Genomic DNA, 19,353 nt, shown 5'->3' with positions numbered 1-19,353 from the left:
CCATGACTCCTTTTCTCTTTTCTGAAAAAACCATCGTTCAGGTGTGGGGGATTTTATTTTGTAGTCCAACTATCTGTGCAGAAATGCAGATGTCTCATAAGAAAGGGTAGGTTAATGTCACTTGATGTAGAATTAAGGCAATTTCTATACCCTTTCACCCATCCCTCTCCCCAAGCAGTTCTTTCTGATGGATACCCTTGACCTGGAAGAAGTGCTTTGATCCCCTCTTCCTGCCACACCATGTGGTCGAGTGATCAGTAGGTTCGTGGAGAAAGCCCCTCTTTAGACACCGCCTTGGTTGAGTGCTCCAGTTCCCACCTTCCCAAGGGCATCCTGCAGTGACTTTACCTCCAAACCAGCTACAATTCACAAGGTCTCATTAAAACCATGAGTGATTAAGAGGAGAACATGCTGAACTAAAACAAAGGAAATGAACTGCATGACGCATACAGTCTGAAATTCTGCCAATGGACAGCTGCACCATTCATTTCAGTGCAGTTCCTTACCCCCATGTCTCAAGTGCTTACCCGCTCCTCAGTTGCCCCGGTCCTTTCCTGGCCCGCGGTAGGGCAGTGTGTCAGAGACCCAGTATCTGGCATGAAGGGTCTCAGATCATCCTCTCCCTTTGTCACCCTGTCCCCCCTCAGTTACACCTTTCAGATTATTTGGATCCATTACATTCCTTGCAAAGATATTTATGGCCGTGTCCCTTTTCCTGGGAGATGCCAGTCTCTTAGAAAATGTCCAGACTGCGTTAGCCAAATCCATTCAGAATTATATTTGCTGCACTGGACGTTTTTGGTTCCTGTATTTCTTGTATCACGTTTGCAACATCAAAAGTTCCCTTGAAGTTGAAGCTACACAGTATAGTTGTCTCCTGACCCAACTTCGCATCTTACCACCCAAATTTCACACACACACACTCTCCGCACCTTGTTCTAGCCCAGCAATGCCAGGTTTGCCTGTTAATTGTTCTAAGTATCAACCTGAATCCAGCTCCCTTTCTGCCTTGCATGTGAGCTTCAATGAATAGGGCCTCATACAGTCATAAAATTCTCTTCCAAATCTCAGTTCTATTCTGTCAGTAATTAATATTTACTAGAGATTACCATCATCCATCATACTGTGCAAATGCAATTCAGATAACAGTTGCCGCTTGGGATTTAACTCAGTGAATGAAATCTAGGCTGGCACAGCACAACAGCAGAATGGAATCAGTGTTGTGCACAATATATAGCAAACACCTGGAATCATAAGATCAGGCACTAGAAGAGACACCCGAGGTGAGAGGAGGAACAGAAAACAAATTAAGCCAGATGTTCCTGGAGCATCAATTCTGTTCTGCAGTGCCTCAGTCGCATCAGGGCACCTTGCAGGGGAAAAAGCAAGTTCTTTGCTCCTAAGAGGCAGGGCTCTGAAAAGGAGCATTGCTGCCCCTCACTGGGAAACTACTTTGCATTCAGAGCAGACTCTGGTTTAATTGTTCACTGCATAGCACTGTGGCTCACGTGATACATTTTTTTATTGTGTTCAAATCCAGAGCGCCACAATCACACACCCCTCTTTCAAAAAGGGCTGCAAGAATGACATTTGCAAGCACTTAACTGGGTCCTGATTCAGCCCGCTGGAGAGTATTTCAGAGAGTTGCTGTAATCAGAGAGCCAAGATCAGAATGCTGGATGTCTAATCTGTACATGTACATAAAGTAGAGTGTGTCTGCTGACAGGGAGCAAGACTGCACTACATTTACCTCATGTTTTTGCCTCCCTATTGGCCCAATCCTGATTCAAATCCCCATGAAGTTAATGGGCGCTGCAGGTGCTCAGCACCTCTCCAGCTTTGGCCCCACACAACAGATCGGACAGACTGGGGGAAGGATGTCACAAACAGAAGCCTATGCCAGTGATAATGTAAAGAATGCCCAACATTTGGAAGAATACATCCTGCAGAGACAAGAGCCATTTCAAACACACTAAATGGACAAACTTAAAGAGGTAGACTGTGTTCTCAAGTGAGAAGGAAAGTGGGAAACATACAAGTGTGCAGTAAAGCAGGATGTGGAGGAGGAAAACTCAGCAACTCTGGCAGAATTTTCATTCACCTGCTGTTAGCTCTCCCTCCATCTTGCATCCTTGCAGTAAGAAAAAAAATAATGGGGAACTGAAAACAGTATGGTGCAAGCCCTAGGATGTCCATGCTGTGCCCAGAGAGAGCTCCAGACCAGATGTTCAGTCTGGGACAGGCCACGAGAACTGAAATCATGTCAGAGGCATTTGGGGTGATCCTCTACAAGTCACCCATGTGCAGAATGTACTAAATTAGTCACAAAAAAAGAACAGAACAAGTAAAGTCAGAAGTACGTTTCAGACTGCTAACAAAGATCAGCAGGGAAAGGGCTGAGATTTCTGTCTCCGCCCCATTCCTGAACTATGCAGAACAGTATTAGCATCTGACTAAGGAGATTGCTCCTGGCCAAAAGCACAATAAAATCAAATGCAAGAGCATCCTTTCTGACAAAGCCAGGAAGAAAGGGTGCAGTGTGTTCCAGTCAATTTGCATAAATAGCTATAAGCTAGAAACATAGGCTGACAGGGATGCAACAAAGCTATGGGATTCCTTCTATGTCCTTTTATGTCCCCTAGAAAGGCACCAATCAATTAGATCTGGTGATCACCAGACTCTATACATTAACTGTAGTACCCACAGCACCAAACTCAAAATGAAAACCCAAGACTTGGGGAGTGGAGACATTTTTTGAAGTGCTAAAATCAAAGATGGCGAATAAAAGTGGAACAGCAGCACAGTCACAGCAGACCCATACCATGGCCTGTTTGAATGTGAAAAAATTATGTTCACATCCAATAGTTTGTGTTAAGATCACATGATAAAATCCAGAGTCATCTTAACTTGATCTTTCACCCACAGATTAGAAAAAGGGGGAGGAGGAAACATTGCAAAGACTATCTTAGACCAAGTCAGAAGGGAAGAGAGCAGTTCTAGGCTGCTATCACGGTTCATTTAAATATGAAGCAGCTTTTTGGAATGCCTGGCTTTTCTCTCTGCTGAAGGATTTTTCCCAGCACAGGGGCAGCACAGGGCCCGAGAAGGGGGTCGACCACCCCGCCCCTCCCGGGAACTCTCAAAGTTGGTGCCTCTGCAGGCAAGGGATTCAGCCCAACACCCTTCTCTCATGGGAGGATTAGGGCCCAGGCAGGAGTGATCCTTACTAGGAAAGACAGGTCTGTAGCCTGCATGAAGCTACACTACTAAAGTTTCCAGGCACTCACTCTTGCCACCAATCTAGAAAAGACGGTTACTCACCGTAGTAACTGTTGTTCTTCGAGATGTGTTGCTCCTATCCATTCCAGTTAGGTGTGCGCGCCGCGCGTGCACGGCTCTTCGGAAGACTTTTACCCTAGCAACACTCGGTGGGTCGGCTGGGCGCCCCCTGGAGTGGCGCCGCTAGAGCGCAGGATATATACCCCTGCCGACCCATCCGCTCCTCAGTTCCTTCTTGCCGGCTACTCCGACAATGGGGAAGGAGGGCGGGTCTGGAATGGATAGGAGGAACACATCTCGAAGAACAAGAGTTACTACGGTGAGTAACCGTCTTTTCTTCTTCGAGTGATTGCTCCTATGCATTCCAGTTAGGTGATTCCCAAGCCTTATGTAGGCGGTGGGGTCGGAGTTAGATGCTGCAGAATGCAAACTTCTGTGCCAAAGGCTGCATCATCTCTGGACACTTGGGCCAATGAGGCAAAGGTGTGTACTAGCTGCACGACACATCCCCTGAAAGGGTATGTGGGCCAAGAAGGCAGCAGGGAAGCCTGAGCCCTGGTGGAATGTGCAGTAAGGTGGCTCCATGGAACATGGGCTAAACGCAGGAGGCGCAGATGCACCAGTCATCGAAGATGAAATCCTCTAGGAGGAGACAGGTATGTCCCTCGTCCGGTATGCCGGTACGATGAAGTTTCGGGGGCGTTACGCAAGGGCTTTGTCCGCTCGATATAGATTGCGGACGCCCTACGGACGTCTAGGGAGGGCAATTGTTGCTCTCCTTGCGATGAGTGTGGCTTCGGAAAGAAGACCGGAAGGAAGCTATCCTGGATGATATGAGAGGCTGACACCACCTTTAGGGAGGAAGGCCGGACACTGTCACAACTGCACTTGTCCTTGAGAGACATAGTATACCGTGGGTCCATCGCGAGCGCCTGAAGCTCGGAGACTCGTCTGGCCGATGGAAAGGCTACAAAGAAGACTGTCTTCCAGGACAGGTATGCCAGCGAGCATGTCGTCAGTGTCCCGAATGGGCAATCATAAAACTGGCGAGAACCAGGTTGAAGACCCAGGTTGTGGCGGGGGCCAACCGGGGTGGGTATAATGCTCCAAGGCCTTGAGGAATCTAGAAACCACAAGGCGTAAGAATATGGAGCGGCCACTCCCCATTGGGTGGAAGGGAGAGATGGCTGCCAAGAGTGCCCTTAATGAGGGCCGCGCCATGTGCTGCTGTTTGAGACCAGAGGTAGTCCAAGACGGACTGGATCGGGACCTCGGCGGGAGAAACATTGTGCGTTTCATAGCAGCAGGAGAAACGCTTCCACTCTGCCAGATACGTTAACCGAGTGGAGGATCTCCTATCACCCAGGAGAATCCTGTAGAGCCGAGGCAGAACAATGTAATTCGGATCGGTTTAGCCACACAGCAGCCCTGCTGTGAGGTGCAGGGATTACCAGTCTGGGTGGTGAAGCTTGCTGCGATCCCGCGAAATGGGGTCTGGGCCAAGAGGTAGGGAAATAGGGTTGGCTACCGACAGGGGTAGCGACCTGGTGTATCAGTGCTGCCTGGGATACGCTGGAGCGATCATGACCAGGTGTGCTCTGCCCCTGCGGAGTTTTAGCAGGGCCCTGCAAGCCAGCGGGAACGGTGGAAATTGGACAGCCGATGGCTCATCCACAGCATCAGAAACCTCTCCAAGACTGAGCCCGGGGAGAGGTCTTGGAATGAGGAGGACTTCTCTCTGTTTTCGCTCTCGCGGGAGCGAAGAGGGCTATGCGGGGAAAGACCCACTTCCGAAAAACGGAATGGATACCGTCCGGAGGGAACGACCACTTGTGAGACCGGAAGGATCTGCTGAGGAGATCCGCCAGATGAAAAGCCTGGCATACAAGGCAGACTGCTCCCAGCTCTCGGACACTGATGCGTAAGGCCAGCTCTTGGGCTGACCAAAGGCCGTGAGTGTGAAGCTGACCCAGGTGAGCACACAGCCGAGAGATGGGGTGTCCGTCATGAGGGACCCCGAGGGGTGAATGGAACAGCATCCCTGGATACACCAGGGAGGGCACTGACTCTCGGTCGAGGGAGCCTAGGATGCTCAGGGGGAACGAGACGACCAGGGTGGTGTCTCTGCCCGGGTGGTACACCAAGTTGAGCCAAGATTGGAGTGGACAGAGGCGAAGCCTGGCATGTTTGGAAACAAACGCGCAGACAGCCATGTGACTCAGGAAACCTAGGCCTGGGCGAGCCAAAGTTGTCGGGATGGTCCATAGACCTTGTACAATTGTTACCACCGCATGAAACCAAGGCTGAGGTAAGCAGGCTCTGGTGAGATTGGAGTCCAGGGTGGCTCCAATGAATTCTATTCCCTGTGTGGGAACCAGAGTGGATTTTACCATTGATGATCAGGCCTAGACACCGGAATAGGTCCGTGTCGATGCCCACAGGACTGGTACTTGGGCTCGGAGGTCCCTCGAACGAGCCAACGTGGAAGAGAAATGGGGGCATGAAAATACGCGCCCGTCATATCGAGGGCGGCATACAGTCTCCGGGATCCAAGGGTGGGATGACGGTCCCCCTGGGAACCATGCGGAACCTATCCGCAGCGTGAACTTGTTGAGGACCCGCAGGTCTAGGATATGTCTGAGACCTCCCTTCGCCTAGGGGATTAGGTTTCGTCCCTAGGCACCTCCTGTATAGCTCCGATGAAGAGGAGCGTCCGCACCTGTTGCAAGAGGAATCGCTCATGAGAGGGGTCCCTAAGAGGGACGAGGATGGTTAGAAGGACCTTAACCTTGAGGGCGTGATTGACACCCACGACCGCATAAGTGACGCCTGCTGGCAAAGTCTTGTCTTTGTCTAGGCGCAGGGTAAGAGCGGTGAGGCTGGGGACGGAAAGGTCGGCGCTAAGCACCGGCGTGTGCATGCTAATAGAGAGCGGAAAGTGACCCTGCTGCCCTTCAGGCTTTGCAGCCTAGGGCCAGCTTTCTCAGAGAACAGGCCTTTGCCAGTGCAGGGCAAGTCCTGTATAGTGGACAGCGGCTGCGAGGGAAGGCTCGATAACCGGAGCCAGGAAATGCGCCTCGTGGCCACACTCGAGGCCAGGGTCGTGGCAGTGAAGTCAGCTGCATCCAACTAGGCCTGGAGGGAAGCTCTATCCAGCTTCTTCCTTCAATCCAGGAGGGCATCGAACTCTTGACGTGAGTTCTGAAGAACCGACTCTGTAAAGTTGCCCACCGCCACCCGTAGTAGTGGCTAAGCAGGGCTTGCTAGTTTGCTACACAAAGTGGCAGGGCCCCCGCCGAGTACATCGTACGGCCCCGTAAGACCAGTCGCCTAGCCCCCTAGGATTTAGGAGCTGGTGCCTGCTGGCCATGGCGTTCCATCCCATTGAGGGACTGGACGACAAGGGAGCGGGGGGGGGGGCGTTAGATGTACCTAGGTACTCGTACCCCCTGGATGATGCTATGCACTTGCATTCCGATCAGAGGAGAGCCCGAGGAGTATGTTCCTGCCCCCACCTCAGCTGGGGAGGAGGAAGAAGAAAGGCCAGGGACAAGCGGGTCCTGTGTGGGCTCGCACTCCTGGACGACCTCCTGATCCGGTGGGATCTGGGAGCCCGGTGGCTGAACCAGGGCTTGCTCCGTACTGGTCGCAGGGGGACGGCTAATTGCCGCCTCCGGCACCCAGAGCTCCGACGGAACGGAGCGAGATGGGAGCACCGGTATGCCTCTGGTGTGGCAGTACACCCATGGTGACTAGAAGGACCTCTGATAGGTCTCCTGGAAGACTCTGGAGGGCACATCGGAAAAGAGAGTACTGCGCATATGAAGTGTCTGCACGTGACAACACTGATGCATGACTGGGTGGCCCTGAAGGAGCTAAAGAGCCTTTGGTAGAGTCTCCTTCTCTAACTGACGTCGCTCGACTCGGCACCGGGGATCGTTACCGGGAGACATACCGGTATCGAGAATGAGACCTGCCACCGGAGCTGTGCTGGGCGGGCGACCGAGAGCGCGAGGCTCAACGTTCAGGAGTGCGTACGGGAGTCTCGGTGCCTGGGGTGGTGCCGGGAGCGGGATTGGCGCCGAATGAACCGGGCCAGCGAACGTGACGCTGGCCGGTGCTGCGAGTACTAAAGGTACCGCAATGGAGAACGGTGCCGAGACCACGAGCGGCATCGGGACCTCGATCGGTGACGGGACCGAGAACGTCTGCGGGACCGCGATCGGGGATGGTGCCGCTCTGCGGTGCCGACGCAGGGTGGCGTGAGCAAGACAGGCTCGCCAAAAGACCATATAACCTGCATCGGCGATGTCGGGGGTTAAGCAGCGCAGGCTCTGCCCTTGCCATCAACTCCCTCGCTGTGGAAATGTTCCCAGCGTGGAGGGAATAGTGAGCTCGACCACAGCTCGCGCCGGGGAGCATTCAGGTGTTGGACTCGACGGCTCTTGCGAGGCCGTAGTCTACGGTGCTGATACTGTCGGTGCCGTAGCAGTCACCGGTGCCGGGCAGCCCGACGTAGTCGAGCGCTCGGGCTGCGGAGCGGGCTGCTCGGACGCCGCTGAAAAGCGAGCTCGACCACGGTTCGTACCGGGGAGCTTTCCAGCACCGGACTCAACAGCTCTTGCCTGGCCGGAGTTAACGGCGCGGATATTGTCGGTGCCGCGGCAGACATCGGTGCCGGGCGATCCGACTGAGCGTAGCGCTCAGCTGCGGAGCAGGCGGCTCGGACGCAGCGTCTTAGCGAGCTCGACCACGGTCCGTACTGGGGAGCTTTCCAGCACCGGACTCGACGGCTCTTGCCTGGCCGGAGTTAATGGTGCGGATATTGTCGGTGCCGGGCGATCCGACTGTGCATAGTGCTCGTCTGCGGAGCAGATGGCTCAGACGCAGCGTCAAAGCGAGCTCGACCACGGTCCGTGCTGGGGAGCTTTCCAGCACCGGACTCGACGGCTCTTGCCTGGCCGGAGTTAATGGTGCGGATATTGTCGGTGCCGCGGCAGACATCGGGCAATCCGACTGAGCATAGCGCTCGGCTGCGGAGCAGGCGGCTCGGACGCAGCAAGGATATTGTGCCTCTTCATCCTCCAGGAGAGGGAACCATGCCGAGTGGACGTCGGAGTCAGCAAGGGCCAGTGCTGGGAGGCCTTGGCGGCACCGGGGGACCGGTGCCGAGGAAGCGCTCCTTGAAGACTAACCAGCGCTCGGCGCCGAGAGCGGAGGAGCAAGAGCTGCCTCCCTCAGGAGCTGTTTGAGACGAAAGTCCCGCTCCCCTTTGTTCTAGGATCAAAGGCCCCGCGAATGCGGCACTTATCTGTCAGTTGAGAATCCTCGAGGCACTTAGGAGAGGATCTCCTGTCGGCAATGGCTTGTGGCCAGCCGAGCATTGTAAAACCCTGTGGACCGGGCGTCGGACCCGGCACCGGGTGAGGGGAAGGGGATAAACCCCGAACCCCTGAAAATAAATCCTATACTACAAACAAATAAAGTTAACTACAACTATAAACTATACACTAAACGAGAGAAACTACGAGTAGCTAGGGAGGTGGAGGTCAGCTAAGCTGCGCTCCACTGTTCTAACGGCCGTCACGGGCGGAAAGAAGGAACTGAGGAGCGGATGGGTCGGCAGGGGTATATATCCTGCGCTCTAGCGGCGCCACTCCAGAGGGCGCCCAGCCGACCCACCAAGTGTTGCTAGGGTAAAAGTCTTCCGAAGAGCCGTGCACGCGCGGCGCGCACACCTAACTGGAATGCATAGGAGCAATCACTCGAAGAAGAACTCTATGGAATGAAAAAGCCCCAATGAGAGTGGTGGTGGGAGAAAGCCAGTGAAGGAATCCATGCGTCAGGAGTCTGGGATCAGGAAATCATGACTAGGGCATAGTCTCCTCCAATCCCAAAGGAAATCCCGATCACCTAGAAATCTTAATTCAAACTTTTAAATACACTTGAGAAAAACATGTCCACTAAAGTGTGGATAAAAGGTAAGGGAAAGTTTGACACTAATTTCCAAGTGACAAAAGCTTCTCCTGAATTTATAATGGACATTTTGCAAGAAAACTGATTGCACAGACATTTAAGCATGTCAATTAATTTTTTAAATCAGCAAATTTTACTAAGCATGCAGATATATACCAGAAAGTATTATTAACTTTAGCCACTGAAATAACTCATGAACATTGTAAAAGTACTACTTAACCTTCATACAGACCACTGAATCCATTCCACCTCTCGACTTACAGACAGGAGATGTTCTGCTCTCAAACATAAGATTAAACCATTCCACAATATCTGAAATACTAGAAATAAATATCTAATATAGTGCACAAGATTGAGCTCTAATACTTTAATCTTCCATTGGTTTATTGGATATTATGGATGAGTTCTTGGTTTAGCAGTATTTTGGTACCTCTCTTTGTATACTCATTTCTATATCTTTGGGTCCACAGAATTCAGTAAAGCTTATTAAGCAAATATTTCTTAAAGTAATATCTGTTTAAGAATGACATGAAAACTTCCAGTGCCTATTTGGCATATCACTAACTACACCTGTACCCTGATATAACACTGTCCTCGGGAGCCAAAAAATCTTATCACGTTATAGGTGAAACTGCATTATATCGAACTTACTTTGATCCGCCCGAGTGCACAGTCCCGCCCCCCTGGAGCGCTGCTTTACTGCGTTATATCCAAATTCGTGTTATATTGGGTCACATTATATCAGGGTAGAGGTGTATAGTGTTAAAGATACAATCCTCTAATTTGGTCAAAATTTAGATTTATGATCTTTATGAAATTTAAGATTAATATTTTTCTTTTAATTTCAACCAAACTCAAATATTTGGAGAACCTGAAAGTGAAACAGACTATAATGAGAGTGAAACTGAACTTGCTGAGTCTCAGTGTCAAAACTAAAATAGACAAAATAAGCCAGGGTATGTAGTGAAGAGTAAACTGGAATTTTAAAACGTTTTAGGCTTTAATAATCCAAGATGTTATCTGTAATGTAGGTAAGGAAATTTATCTCAAATGCATCTTGAATTGAGTCTCCCCTTTAGCCATCTCAGATTATTTCCTTATATGAGATTGATGACATCTGCAAAGGAAAAATCATGTTACTTTGAACTTTAAATCCACTATAAAGAACATCGTAACAAGACAGGAGTGAAAAAGAGAACTTTTTTTATTTTGGAATTTTTAGAATAAACCCTGTTTGTTTCAATGATTAGAAAACTGCCTTGATTAACATTGGCACAAAGACTTAAAAAGAGTGTAAATTAGTTGTGGCTTCTACTAGTGAAGTAACAAGTGGCATTTTTGATAGCCTCAGATTTTTGATGAATTTTACCAAAACCTGCTTCATTTTCAAAAGAAACATGGTCAAGTATGACAAGCTAACAATATGTGACATTGCCTCCTCCCTCAGCAGCCTTATTTCCAAAGTTGAACTAAAGACCTTCCAAAGTGAGACTGCCAATAGCCTCAGGACGTGTCCAGTCTAGAAGAAATGGACAGGTTTTAATGGGTTAGCTAACACATTTTAACTAGCAAATTAAACCCCACTTTACACCTAGTGTAGACTGGAAAAGTAGTGGTTTTAAATGAGTTAACATTGACCACAACGTTATCAATTCTAGGCACTAAGTCGTATTTAACATCACGTAAATTTTTCAAAAGCATCTAAATCCCATTGTCCATTTATACCAGAAGGAAGACACTGGATGTGGTTTAATTTTATTCTTAAATGTCTGGGAGTAACTCACAGATAAAAGTGTACAGTGCAGGTAATTCCAGAATCATTTCAATATATACCCTGGGGCTTCCGTCAGCCTCCACCTTACCAATCCTGATCCCCAGCCAACCTGCTGCTGGGACCGCACCATCCCCACCCTCGAATGAGGGTTAAGGGGGGCTATAAAGAAGGGAGAGTTGATTCCCTGCCGTACCAGTCATAGGAGCCCTGAACCCCTGTTTCTGCTCCTTTAAAGAATACCTCCTTTAAACGCTTTACCAACCATGTATCTGGTCACTGTATCCCTTCCCTACAGAGTACCTGCATTGGACATCTGCCCACATTTAAAATACGGATTACAACATCATAACTATTTCCTTTTCATGTTCGCCCCAACAAAGCCTTCTCAAACCTGCTGTGGGGAAGGCAAAAAACCCTCCACTTCACCTTGACCAATCTGGAGTTGAGGGAAAAATTCCTTCCCAGCCCCTGAGAAAAAAGCTACTAGGGCAATGCCACAGCAGATGCTGACAATACCCAGTATTTCGCCACTAGCATAGGTGGGTGCTCCTCTGCTTGGTCCAGGTAAAAGAGGACTTTTACAGCACTGGAATGCACCTATACAATTTCCCTTCTGCTGGTCCCTGGTGGAGGAGGGCAATAGGTCAAGTCCCTACACTAACCTGGTCTGCCTCTGCAGCAGAAAGTCACTCCCTGGCTCTCTAGCCCATGATGGGAGCACACCTTTTCCAATAAGCCAGACCATGGCCCTCACCACTTACTGTGTGGTAAGGTTATTCTCAAACTATGCCAGAAGGAGGACAGGAGACACTGGATGTGGTTTAATTAGGCCTCAATTTTATTCATAAACATCTGGGAGTAGCTAGCAGAAAAAAAAGTGTACAGTGCAGATAATTCCATAATCATTTCAATATATACTTGGGGGCTTTCGTCAGACCTCCTCCTTATCCACCCTTGTCCCCAGCCAACCCGCTGCTAGGACTTCACCATTCCCCCCCCCCTCGAATGAAGGGTAGGGGGGCTACACAGGAAGGGGGTTCGCTCCCTGCCGTACCAGTCATAGGAGCCCCACACTCCCGTTTCCGCTCCTTTAAAGAATATCTCCTTAAAACCCTTTACCAATCCATTTTATCTGATCACTGTATCCCTTCCCTACAGAGTACCTGCACTGGACATCTGCCACAAAGAGACATCAGCAATTAGCTTGGCTGCCTCCCCCAAATACCTAGCCAGGTTCCCAGACATCTCCTAATGCCCTCTTTAATATCAGCCAAAAATAGATCAGCTCCCAAATCTGACAGGTGGACCCCATCCTCCCTGAATAATTCTGGTGCCCTGTATGCTATGGCCGGATGCGAAATTACCGATCCCCCTATGCCATCCATGAATTTGGCCACTTCCCTATTCACATACCTCCTAGCCTTGTCGACCCGGGGGGGCTTCAAAGCGCCGTCCCACACCCTGCGTTGCAGCATGTCCGACCACACAATTTTTACTCCTGGGAAAAGTTCAAGGATCTGCCCCAAGTCCCTCTTAGCTCTGATCATTAAGTCTACCCCTTTACACGTTCCCAAATCATTTTCCCCAAGGTGAACCACAATTATATCTGGAGCCTGCCCATGGGCCCCCAAAGTGTGCAGAAGGGGCATCAGCTGGTCCCATAACATGCCCCTCCTCCCATGCCAGCTCAAGACTGCCTCATCACTGAGGCCCAGCTGCAGACCACCAGCCAAACTGGAAGCCTGCCTATGTGCCCAGTCAACAATACTGTGCCCGCAGATCCACACCACCGGCTGCCTGGCCCGTCTGCCAGCATCTGGAAGAGAACACAATGGAAAATTAACACTGATTCCCACATGGGGTTTCATGTACGTTCTGTACACTTCAGAATGCCAATGCCCAAATCCCTGAATTGCCCTATCCCCAAACCCAGCTGGGCCACTGCTGATGCTGCCCCAATCCTGAATGAGCAGGAACTAAATTCATGTGCTGGGAGCCCCAACCCCACATATCCAGGTAAAAGAGGGCTTTTCCTGCACCGGCAGGGACCTATATAGTCGTCCCCCCCCACCTTCCAGTTCTGCTCCCCCTCCTTCCCCCCATGCTGACCTGGCCTGCAGCAGAAAGTCACTAGCTCTTAGAGGGGCACAAATCTTTTCCAACGAGCCAGCCAACAGCCCTCACCGCTTAATCTGCAGTGAGGTCACTTTCAACACTAATTTAGACACTTACAAGCCAACGCCCCATTGACTGTCAATGGGACTTCAGTTTTCTTTTCAAAACTGACTTTGATACCTTGGCGCCTAGGTGCTTTCAAAAATTTCTACCCATTACATCTTAAAACATAGACTTTTTTGTTATAATCTAAACATCCTCTAAAACACTCCTTTGGAAATGACAAAAACAAACTTAAAAACCACTCCAGAAATCTGGATTTCTAACATAGGACACACACTGTCAGCATAAGTCACACAATGCAGAAACTCAGATTCTCAGCCAGTCTGTTAGTTTTGGTTGCACCTTCTAAAGACTTTCCTTGTCCCAGACACTGCCGGTGAATAAGACACAGCACACAACCAGATGGTTAAAGCTTAGGTCACAACTTTATTAGCTAAGCCTATGGCTACACTGGCACTTTACAGCGCTACAACTTTCTCGCTCAGGGGTATGAAAATACACCCCTCTGAGCACAGCAAGTTACAGCGCTGTAAAGCGCCAGTGTAAACAGTGCCCCAGCTAAGCTAATCCCCTCAGGGAGATGGAGTACCTGTAGCTCTCCCGCGGCAGTGCTTTGGAGTTTCAAGTGTAGCCATGCCCTTTGAAACAGCAACATAGAGGAAATAAGAAACAGTGCTCCCAGCCCAAACCAGTCAGTAGCTAATGATCCAGCCAGACTCTCAAATGCTGATCATCCAGGCATCCCATACACTGAAGGGGACGCAAGGGATTCAGCCCAGTTGCCAACATCCCCAACCACCATCACCTTCTGTGAGGATTCAGGGTCCAGATGAGGGATGCCTCCATCTATACTTGACATGGCAACCAGAACCCCCGCCCTGCTTAGCACAGTAGTCACAGGAGCCCTGTACAAGCATGGGATCCACAAATCGGCCCCTGCAACAGTAACTATCCTGCATTGGACATCTGCCAAAAGTTGCAACAGTAACAGAAAAAATATTAAGTCAACCCCCACTCCCACTCCTGGTCATGCTTCTGGGTGCTATGAACAGGGCGGAACACCCCTCATTGCACCTGCCAATTTGCAGTATAGGAATTTTATACCACAACAGATTATCAGCTATGCCCAGTGCACATCAGGAGTTCAACGTAACTGTTCCCTAATGCACCACCAATAGCAGCCCACCACTGACCACCAGCCAACAGGACAAGGGAGGGCGAGCCAAGGCAAGGTCCCAAAGGGTATGGTAGCCTTGCCTAGTAGCAGATCTAAATATCCCCCTTAAGAGAGAACCACCTCCTTTGTGCCCATGTACACTCCAATCCTGGCTATAGGAGAGGAGTGGGGAAAGACTCCCATGCTGCCCCCAAACTCTGACTCCAAACAGAGCCTTAGAAGGCAGGGCCTCTCCATCCCATAGCCAGCCAGGATCTTAAGGTGTCAACGCTTTGCAGGTCTAGTCAAAGCCCCACCCCCAATAAACAGGACAGGAAGTGATCCAAACACTACAAGTGAACAGATTCAGAGTTCACGGCCACAAGGGACAATCAGATCATCTAGTCTGACTCTCCGAATCTCTCTCACAGGCAATTAATTTCGCCCAGTTACACCTGCATTGAGCCCAATAACTTATGTTGGCTACAGCATGTCTTCCAGAAAGGTACCCGGTCTGGATGTGAAGAATCAAGAGATGGAGAATCCATCACTTCCTTGGTAATCTGTTCAAACAGTTAATCAGTGACTGTTAAACTGTGCCCTACTTCTAATTGGAATTTGTCAGGCTTCAACTTCCAGCCACCAGGTCTCGTTCTGCCAGATTAAAGAGTCCTTTAGTGCTTGTCAGTCTCTCTCCACAAAGGTGCTCATACACTAAATCAAATAATCTCTCGATAGTCTTTTTGATAAGCGGTCAGTCTCTCACCGCAAAGCATTTTTGCCACCCCTTGAATCATATCGGAGGCTCTCTCCTGCACCCGCTCCAATTTTCTAACCATCTTTTTGAAACGTGGACACCAGAACTAGACACAGTATCCCATATCGGTCTTATCAATGCTATATATGAGGTAAAAATCACCTCTCTGTTCCCACTCACTACTCCCACTTATACATTCCAGGATCACATCAGCCCTTTCTCCCAGAGCATCACACTGGGAGCTCATGTTCAGTTACAGGTCTGCTATGACCCCTAAACCCTTTCCAGAGTCCCTGCTTTCCAGGCTACAGTCCCCTGTTCTGTAGAGATGGCCTGCATTCCTCAATCCAGATGTCTAAGCTTGCATTTGGCTGTAGTAAAGACGACATAGCACACAAATGTATGGTTAAAGCACAGGCCACAACTTTATTATCTATTAAACATCAGCGTCAGAGGGGTTAAGAAACAGCACCTCTCACTAAAACTTCAGCACTAACAGTCCAGCGCAGCTCCCAATTATTGCTTTCCACAACAGCTCTCATCCCTGTACTCGGGTTTGGGATCTGGAAACCAGCCCGTTACCAGCCACCTGCCACAGGACACGTCAGTAATTAGCATGGATTTTCCTCGCTTTCCCCCCATGCCCACAGAGTGGAAAGAAAATGCCCAATCCACTCTTTAACGTCTGCCAGAAATATATCTAAGCCCTCGGCAGACAGCTCCACACCATCTCCCCTGTATATGTTAGGGCCCACATAGCAAACCTCCCGATGGGTGATCATCGAGCTCCCCATTTCCCGAAGGAACTTTGCTACCTCCCTATTCACACCCTTCCTGGCACACCCAATCCCAGTGGGTTTGGTGGCTCCTGGCCAAATCCATTTCTGGAGCATCTCGGACCACAGCAGCTTAATTAACCTGCAGGAAAAGCTTGGCAATGAGAAGCATGCCCCTTTTTATCTTGAGTACTAAGTTAATACCAGTGGCTGTCACTAGGTCGGGGGGATAGCTCAGTTGTTTGAGCATTGGCCTGCTAAACACAGGGTCGTGAGTTCAATCCTTGAGGGAGCCATTTAGGGAACTGGGGTAAAAAACAACAAACAACTGTCTGGGGATTTGTCCTGCTTTGAGCAGGGGGTTGGACTAGATGATCTCCTGAGGTCCCTTGCAACCCTGATACTCTATCATTCTATGATTTTCACTAAGATGCACAATAAGAACCTGCAGTGGGCAAGAGTGAGCTGCCAAAGAATGCAGGAGCGGCATTAGCCGGTCCCACAGCATGCCAGAACACATGAATGGCTTTGTGCCCAAAGCCCAATTGGGAACCATCTCGACTGCTGGCAGCCTGCTTTTGGGCCCAATTAATAACACTGCAGCCGATTATCCAAACATCAGGTCAAGATGCTCCATCATTCCTTCCTGCAAGCATAACAAAAATGCCAGCATATTTAACAGGACAACAGTTCTATCCTTTTCATCCTGAAGGCAGCATCCCCCAACTGAGGGAGGAGGTTGCAGTCTGACTGTCAACTGCCTATAGACTGAATCACCAACACACTGTAACCTAATGCGGCTGCAGAAGCAGCTGCCCCTCTTCCAAAAGAATGGGAATCACAGGCACCTAGTTTTCAGCCCAGAAATATAATCCCCATTTTAGCACCAAAGGGAAATGGAATCTGGTCAAGTACTTCACATCTCCATGAATAAAGTAACAGCTCCCACGGGGTAGCTGGAAAGCCTGGAATACACACAAGGAAAGCAAATCCTATCATCACCACATTCCCTTAGCAAAGTCTGGGATCCTCTGCCAGCCCTATCAATTTGAAGTCAGCATCACAGATCCCAGGCCCTAATGGAGGTCACTCCAGACCAGACACAACTGAACAATCATTAGCAGACACTGCTATGCTCTCACTTGCCCAAAGCCACCAAAAAGGCAGCCATGAATAACACGTTGAAGAAAAAAGCCTTGCAACGGCTATCACATGCACTTGGGAAGGCCTGAACCAGGTCAAACAGAATCTGAATCATGTGACACCTGGGATCTTCAATTGCAACCAACCTTTAAGATGCCTCTGAACCACAAATCCCCTGGCAATAAATCAGGGTATCCTGCAAACACCACAAGATCGCTTGTTGTGATGAACTGTGCAAGAGCAAGGGGGATGTTAGGAACAGACTTCATAGGCAGTCACTTAATTTTAGGGGCAGCTCCTGCCTGATTTTTCCATCAGTCAGACAGAGGAAGTGGAATGTTTGCCCCTTTAAGGATATAGTGACTATTACTAGGAGCTGCCACAGTAGGGTGACTGGACCAACCCAGCTGCCCCTTCCACAATAGCCAGGCATGGAAGTGAGGGTATCTGCTCCATTCATTGTATCCTCGCACACTGTTGGGGTGGCAGAGCAGCTGCTGCCCTGGGCAACCATGCCAATGCTGTTCCAGCTCAGCCCAACTCCCATCTCCCCACCAGCTGGGACATTGCTTGAGGGTCAGGAAGAGAGTAGTTTGCTTCCTAAGAGCCAAGCTCCCTCTCCTCCAATCTGAGGAAGAGGCAAGCCTACAACAGACCAACAGCTTTGTGACACGTACTTGCTGAAACTCCGCTATGGGTAACACACAAAACCAGGCCCCAACAACTCCTAAAACTCAAACTTTGTTAAACCCACTTTGTACACCCCAAATATCTTTGGAGTTATAGATTTTTCTACCAACCCAAGAGCAGATTACGCAAGGACTGTGATACCTTGACCCGGTCTCAATTGCCTGAGGGATGTCGTCACAAAGTCCATGCAGATGAAGATGAAATTCCCCAGTTACACTCATCCTGAATAGGACTGGAGACCACCTGTTGCTCTTGTCCCCTAGATCTGAGGGGAAAGGGGTGACAAACCTTCCCTGCTATTATTCCAGACCTCAAGACCACAATCCACAAAGACGACCCCACTAAGGCATCTTGGGACCAGAGCTCTGAATCAGAGGCTGTCCAGGAAGTCAAGCAGCACCTCCTTCACCAGAGCGACAGGCCCAGCCACGCCGCCACTCTATGCTGCATCCTTCCCTTTTGGGCATCTTCAACAAGGCACCAAATGAAATGGCAGCCAATGGCACCTCTGCACGGCCCATGAACTGGCCAATCCCAGCTGTGGGGGATAAACAGGCAGGGGGAAAGGCCACCACACGGATTTAGCAAAAGGAATCCACAATAAAACATATCACCACATTTTAGATCCAACTCTCCCACTAGATTTCAGAGGACAAGAGCACTCAACATTGCTTCCAGCTCATTTTACTCCTCACCGCATGCAACTGTATTTAATGAGTTGGATAAGCAAAATTCAGTAACCACATCAGCAAACTGGTTGTTCATGTTATCTGTAATCTACCAAGAACATTTAAGTGCTTAGGTCTATCGAACAGTTTAATGACAAAAGCTAAACAAATGAAGACAAATATACCTGTCACCTTAATGTCCCCCAAGTGCTTAGGCTCTGCATCACATATTGGTCTCACTCAGACCTCAGCAATACTTAATTACGAAAGGAGGAACTGAGAATGAAGTAGCACCCTTCGTTCCAAGTTTATTTTAAATTTACACATTAGACTCCAGAGGTTTATGCAGCTCTTCATAGTCATATGTTTATAGTCCAAAAATATATCTTCATAAGCGATTACAGCTGTATGTTTAAGATTTTCAAGGGAGTCTAAGGAATTTGGGCACCATTTGGCATTTTTGAAAATATCCAGCCATAAAGCTGGACTGAAATGTCTTACCATTTGTTAAAAGCAGAGTAACAGCAGCAGCAGAACAAGTACAAAGACAAGCAAAGACATTTTCATTATTTGAGCCACAAGCCTTTGTAAATTCCAAATATGCAACTGTCTATACACAAAGTTGCATCAGTTTAATTACAGATTTCAAGCCAATTTAATTAAACTGGTGGACGTGTGTGTATGGCCACTCACTGCACCTGTAATTTGCAGATGCTAGCTAAACCAATAGAAGACAAGTTTCAACTGCTATAGGTGTCCACACAAGAGTCTGTATGACCTTAACTCGATTTTAAACACATTTAATTTAAACCTGTGTGTGTAGGCAAACCCTGAGTTTAAACTTCTGTAGCAAGGTCAACTCTTGCTGGGGAAAACAGAGAAGCCTGAACTTGCTCCTTACCACGTAGTAAAATAGGAATTCTAACATTCAACTCTTTGGTTTTAAAGCATATTTG

General features: G+C 49.1%; 1 protein-coding gene across 3 annotated transcripts in view; it reads right to left on the bottom strand.

The window, feature by feature from the left end:
• RBM6 (RNA binding motif protein 6) overlaps positions 1 to 19,353 on the bottom strand; it is a 149,458-nt gene that overhangs the window by 87,831 nt on the left and 42,274 nt on the right. The window lies entirely within an intron of this gene.

Source organism: Mauremys reevesii, linkage group 7, assembly GCF_016161935.1.
Source record: "Mauremys reevesii isolate NIE-2019 linkage group 7, ASM1616193v1, whole genome shotgun sequence".
NCBI classification, from domain to species: domain Eukaryota; kingdom Metazoa; phylum Chordata; order Testudines; family Geoemydidae; genus Mauremys; species Mauremys reevesii.
Note: the sequence above shows the minus strand (reverse complement) of the source record. Positions and strands in the feature narration are given on the sequence as shown.